Below are 6,000 nucleotides of genomic sequence, written 5' to 3'. Positions count from 1 at the left end.
ATAAATAAAATCTTAAAAAAAAACCCACATATTTAAAAAATAAAAATAAAATAAAAAATAAAAAGTAAACTATCCTTTAAAAAAATGTTATCGATACATTAAATAAAAAATCTAAAAATTGCTAGCCTCAGCCTATTATGTATGCAGTATAATTTTTGTAAACGAAGGAGACTTCTAAAACATTTAAAATTTTCTAACCTCATGAATTGGCAAAAAAATTTGTTCTTATCTTGCTTACACTATTGATTTGTTTATTACTCACCTTCTTTTAATAAGCAGAGCAGAGGGGATGTCCTCATTTCCTGTTTGTGAACTAATCCCCAATTAGCACCATGAGAACTACTGAGTTTTATTGCAAGGGTCAACAAGTACCCTAAAGTTTCCCAATTTGTGGTGGCATTTGACAATGTACAGACATGCCACCCTCCGGGCAATTACCAACAGCTAAATCTTATGATGGCTTTTCACCCCATGCACCCCCACCCACCGCCTCCAAGAATCACAACCAGCAATGTTGCCGCCCCATCCCTGAGGGGCTGAGGACGTGGTTTGTTATGTGGAACTGGACCCCAGTCCCCTTTGGGAAAGGTAGCCAGTTCCTGTGTCCCCATCATAGAAAGACCTAGAACTAAGAGAGGGTCTTGGAGACTAGCATTCTGCCTCTTACTATACTCCTCACACCCTGCACTGTGCGCAGAGATGTGAGCAGAGATGAAGCTGACCTAGACCCACAGTTTAAGGACATTTTCACTATAATCTTTTACCAGTTATTATTGTTGTTGTTTTTCCATTCGAAGGGAGGGGAAAACAGTCAAGAGGAATATGGGTGTGTATATTTCTTGAAACCCAGAGGTTCAGATGAAAAAAAACAGTCCATCAAAAATGTCCCTAGTACAAAAGTTGGCTAAACAAATAGCCTTCTTTTTTTGTTTTGTTTTGTTTTGTTTTGTTTTTGTTTTGTTTTTTAAACTGAACTTTGTAACAGGAGAAATTTTCTCACAAGGAGAGAGTGTTCCTGAGCCAAGTTTAGGCAGAGGAAAATTTTTCCAGCATGTCAGGAACGAAGCTGACGTTCCATTAAGAAAAAAAAATGTGCTAAGGGAAAGAGTAAGGGGGAAAGGGGCACCAGAATTTAGACGGAGCTTTAAATTCCAGATAGGGCACCGTTGAGAGCCCCCCGGGAAGTTCCCCTCCGAAGGGAGACTGCAGCCCATTTCTCCCTGGAGCTCCCAGCCCCAGTGGACATTTCCTGTTCTGCCTCTGGAAATTCAAGCCAAAAATTACAAAACATCCTTTTCCCTCTGACCAAGTGCTTGGTTCGGAGACCATCCCCTTCCCACGTCGGTGATCTCAGTGCCTGCCCTCCCCTTCCTTCCGCGGAACCCCTCCCTGAGCAGCGGCAAGCGCTGGCTTCCCAAGGAGGGATGATGGATCCGTGGTAGCAGGTGGTGCAAACGGCGGCGAGAAACGACCCTGGGGACCCCAGCCCGAGAGGTAGGCACGGGGGACTGGACATTCTTGCGATCGTTTGACATTTATTGCGCAAAAGGAGGACTTGTCCTTTAAGCCTTGGGCTGAGGGCATTCTCTTGCCCACGGGTGTGTGTGGTGGGTGGGCAGACTCTCAGGCATAAGGTCAGACATTTCTTTTCCCTCTCTTTCTGAATTGCACTTTAACTCTTGGGCTCCTGGAAGCACACATTTTGTTTGAGTTCTGGTATGGAAAGTGTTGTGGCAGAATTCTGAGAGTTCCCCCAATTCTGGGGTGGTTTTTTGTTTTTTGTTTTTGAGTCCCTGGAATGTCAAGGAGCTCTCCTAAATACCTTCAGCTCTGGGGAGACTGACGAAGAAATGAGGGAAGTGCCAGGACCGGGACCATGTGTCCTGCCGGCTCCCGGGGCTCTCTCCTTCCCTCCCCCTCCCACCCATGGGCACACTCTGGAGTTGCCCCTCCAGGCGTGGGGATGTGGCACGAGGGCCCTGGAGCACCAGTGCTGGGCGATTCCGGGCAGAGCCCAGGTGCAGTTCGAGACCCAGGTGACCGTGGCAGAGGTAACCCGTCCAGCCGGGAGGCTGCGTGGGGCCCTTGGCTTTGTTAGGGACGCGCTCCCGGCAGTCAGTGGCTGGAAGGCTTAGCCTTGGCACCGCACGTGCTGACATTGGACCGACACCAACGACTCAGCATGGCTTCTGCACAAGGAGTACTCAAAACTTTAGGAAGGAGTCCTAAATGAGGCATTTCAAATGCCCTTCGTTTGCGCTCCTATGGCTTTCACTTACCTCTACCACACACAGCTCCTTAGCCACACGCATACTGCCCTGCGCTGTTCTCTTCACGGGCCAGATCAATGAGACGGTGAATTGAACAAACTCGTCATAACCTATTAGTGGGTGATCCCAAGACAGCAACGAGCTCTTGTTGGGCACTGGCTGCGTGCCAGCCACCATTCTAAGGGTGGTAGGCGTCATCGCCATCAGCCTTATTTACAGATGAGGACGCTGATGCCGGAGAAACAACTGGTCCATGGCAGAGATGGGGCCTGCACTGAGGTAGCCTCAGTCTCAAGGCCCGGCTGCCCTGCTCTGAAAACAGGCAGCAATGGTTCCAGCATTGCCTGGCTGGGTGGCTCTGGACAAGTTAAATGTCCTCAGCCTCAGTCTCCTCATCTGTAAAATGGGATAGTTATAACCCCACCCCACCGAGGTGTTGTGAGAGGTAAGTTAGTTTTAAAAGATTATTTTACTGAAGCAAGTGAACAAGGCGAGCAAGCTCTTCCCCATCCCTTTAGCGTGTGATGTAAATGGAGAAGGATCTCATGCCACTGCAAAGCCCGAAGGTTCTGTAGGAGCTAGCAAGGACGCCCTGTTGGGATCTGACCTTCCACCAGGGACGTCGGAGTTTACTTGCCAGCCAGTGCAGGACTGCAGCTGCCAGCTCACTGGACTCCAAGCTCCCTAAGGGCAGGGTTCATGTAGTATATGCATTTGTTTCTCTTAAGAAACACTTCTCAAACTGTGGTCTGAGGACATCATTGCTGTTTAGAAGGGACACAGGGTCCTTTTGGGGGAGGAGTTCAACCAGGAGCCTGCAAGTGCTCCAGGAGCCTCCTCTTCCCACTCCCAACAAAGCAGCTCTTTCCTGACTTATATGTTGGGGTGCCCAGTTGAAAGAAAGTTTTGAAAACAGTCTCAGAACTGCTAAGCTGGAAAGAGTAACGTGTCTGGGCTGAAAGTGCTTCTGGAATGGAGTTGATTGACAGCGGGATTTCTAGCTCCCCTGTCTAAGCACTCACTTGGCCCCCCAACTCCCTCCTACTTCGTGGTCATCTCCTGCCCCGGGACACCCAGTGGAGCTGTGTGCCAGCCAGGTGTGGGAATGAGCCCTTCCATCTCAGGCAGCCTGTCCTCACGTGCAGGGACAGGCAAGGGGCAGAGCCCCGGAGAGCCTGGCTTACAAGCTGGCCGCTCTCTGAGTCTTTTCTGAATGTGCCCTTCTCAACTCTGCTCACAGTTACGGACTGCATGATCAATAATCATAATAGCTGTTATTGATCTTCTGTAATGATAACAGCTTACTGATTGAGCCAGGCACTCTGCTGAGCACATTACAAGGATTAGCTCATGTAATCCTCACAAAGGCATGTTGCCCACTCTGCGGATAGGGCATCTAAAGGTAGAGACATGAATTGACTTGCTCAAGGGCACCCAGCCAGTTACGACTGATAGTGGGTTTGGAGCCCCATCCTCTGAGTCTGAGCCCCAGTGCCTCGAATATTTTTGCAGCCCTGTTTGACAGAGATAAGAGGGATATTGTGGTGAGTGTGTTTTGTTCATAGTTTTGGCAAAGGATGCCCCAGAGAAAAGGCTGGAAGGAACAGAGTGACAGGGTCAGGACAGAATGTTCCATGGAAGGAAGGGTGCTTCTGTGAAAGAGTGGAGTCAGGAGTTTTGTTCAAGCAGTATCCCCGATAAACGTCGCCTCTTCTCTCAGAGGTGGTATGGTTTAGTGGGAAAGCAGCTCTGTAGCCAGACCCCTTGGGTTCCAATCCCAGTTCTGCCACGTATTAGCTACGTCATCGTAGGCAAATTATCCAAGTTATGTTATCCCATGTAGAGGGACGATAATGACAGTATCTCTCTCACAGAGATATTATTACGATAAAATGAATTAGTCCACAAAAAGCATTTAGAACTGTGTCTGGCACATAGTAAACACTCAGTGAATTATGTTTTTATGTGTAAAAGAGGTTGTTGGATTAACCTTAGGTAGTTCGGCGGCCGTCTGGAAATAAGTAACTGCTGTTCGAGACTATAAAATGGACACTAGTGATTTCAGCTGTGAGCTCGGGGGAGAGGGTTGTTCCTGGACCCCAGCGAGAAAGGACCAGCGTCCCTGAGAGACAGCTTAGAGAGACCCTGAGAGACCTATGAGAAAGAGCTGAGATGTTCTCCCAGAGATTAAAGAGGTAGAACTGAAACAACTAGCCTTTAGGGTCGCTTTGTCAAATTGGACCCTTGGATGAAATGAGGTATAATCTATTTATCTTTGAAGTTATGGAAATTAGTCCCACCTCCGACCTATTGTTATTTCAAAAACAAATTTGTTTGTTTTTTCAGTGAGTAAATGCCATTGGCTGAACCACTTGTACTTTTGGAAGGATGACTTCTGAGATATAAAATTTAAGAGCTAAATATAGCAGATAAAAAAACCAGTAAGGAGATCATGAATTACAAAAGAATTTTGTGGCTTTTTCAAAGAACAAATCTGTGAGCCTAGCTTAAGTCTAGATTAAATTTGCAATGATTCTGAAAGTTATGCCCATCAGTTTGCTAGACTTTACTGGAAGTAAAAGTAGGCAAGAAATACATTAATAATTGACATTTATTGAGCACTTACTAGGAGCCAGGCCTTGTGCTAAGTGCTTCATATGCATTTTCTCATTTGTTTAATCCTCAAAACTGCACATCGAGTGACAACTCTTATTATCCCCAGTTTACAAATGAGGAACCCGAGGTCTAGAGGAGGAAACAATATGCACAAACACATACAGCTGGTAAGCGCTAGGGTCGGCGCTAACTCAGGACTGTCTGGTTTGCCTGTGGGTGCTTAAAGCTTACAGTACGGTTATAGTAGATCTAATCCTCCCTGACTTAGTCCATTTCTGTCTGTTTGAAATGCGCCATGTTTAGAAGAGGATGGAGGGAGCAGAACACCCACAGTATGAGGTCTGAGTGCAGCACTCAGGCATTTTGGAGAACAGGGGGCAGATGATACAAAGGGTGCCTGATATGGGGGGGGTCGGCGGGGGGGTCCGGTGCACCTGCATCTAAGCAAGCATATTGTCAGGCAGGGCCCGGTGTGGGTAACCCTGTGGCGCGGATTGCCATCTTAACCTGTCTCCAGGCTCTCCCAGAGTCCTGGTGTCCAGGGATTCCTCCCTCCTCTTCTGCAAGGATCTCGGTCACTTTCTGACAAGACAGAGAAGGTCCCAGCTGCAGCCTCCCACTGAGCCCTGCTCTGCACCTAACACCGTCAGTACCCTGTATCTAAAATTAATCCTAGTTCTTGTCCATCAGAATTCCCTTTGGCCAGTGCTTGACTGTTAGCAAACCACTGGGAAGTGATTAATAAATGAATTGATATGCAGGTTTGGCTCTAGTGGGAGACTTAGATTTCGTGGTGGCAATGAATAGGGGAAGCATTTCGGAAGAGGGAGACCCCCCCAGGCACCCCCTAACCACATTCCGCGGTTGTACTCTACCCCATCGCTGGAAAGGCAAGCTCCTTTCTGAGGGTCTGAGGTCCACAGTGCAAGCTTCCCTTGTGTGTGTTTTTTTTAATTCACTTAGCCAACATATAAGTACATCATTGGTTTCAGATGTAGCGTTCAATAATTTATCAGTTGCGTATAATACCCGGTGCTCATCATATCACGTGCCCTCCTTTATGCCCTTCACCCAGTTACCCCATCCCCCACCCACCTCCCCTCCAGCAACCCTC

The 6,000-nt window shown here is 47.7% G+C and overlaps 1 protein-coding gene across 1 annotated transcript in view; it reads left to right on the top strand.

Moving 5' to 3' along the window:
- Positions 1-1,409: 1,409 nt before the first annotated feature.
- The window catches only part of TACC1 (transforming acidic coiled-coil containing protein 1), a 116,757-nt gene continuing 112,166 nt past the window's right edge, over positions 1,410-6,000 (top strand). Inside the window, exon 1 of the mRNA XM_032413371.1 lies at positions 1,410-1,494. The gene's annotated coding sequence lies outside the window, so the exon portion shown is untranslated. The remainder of the gene's footprint in view (positions 1,495-6,000) is intronic.

The sequence above is a fragment of the Phoca vitulina genome, unplaced genomic scaffold (assembly GCF_004348235.1).
Source record: "Phoca vitulina isolate PV1807 unplaced genomic scaffold, GSC_HSeal_1.0 scaffold15, whole genome shotgun sequence".
NCBI lineage: Eukaryota > Metazoa > Chordata > Mammalia > Carnivora > Phocidae > Phoca > Phoca vitulina.
Note: the sequence above shows the minus strand (reverse complement) of the source record. Positions and strands in the feature narration are given on the sequence as shown.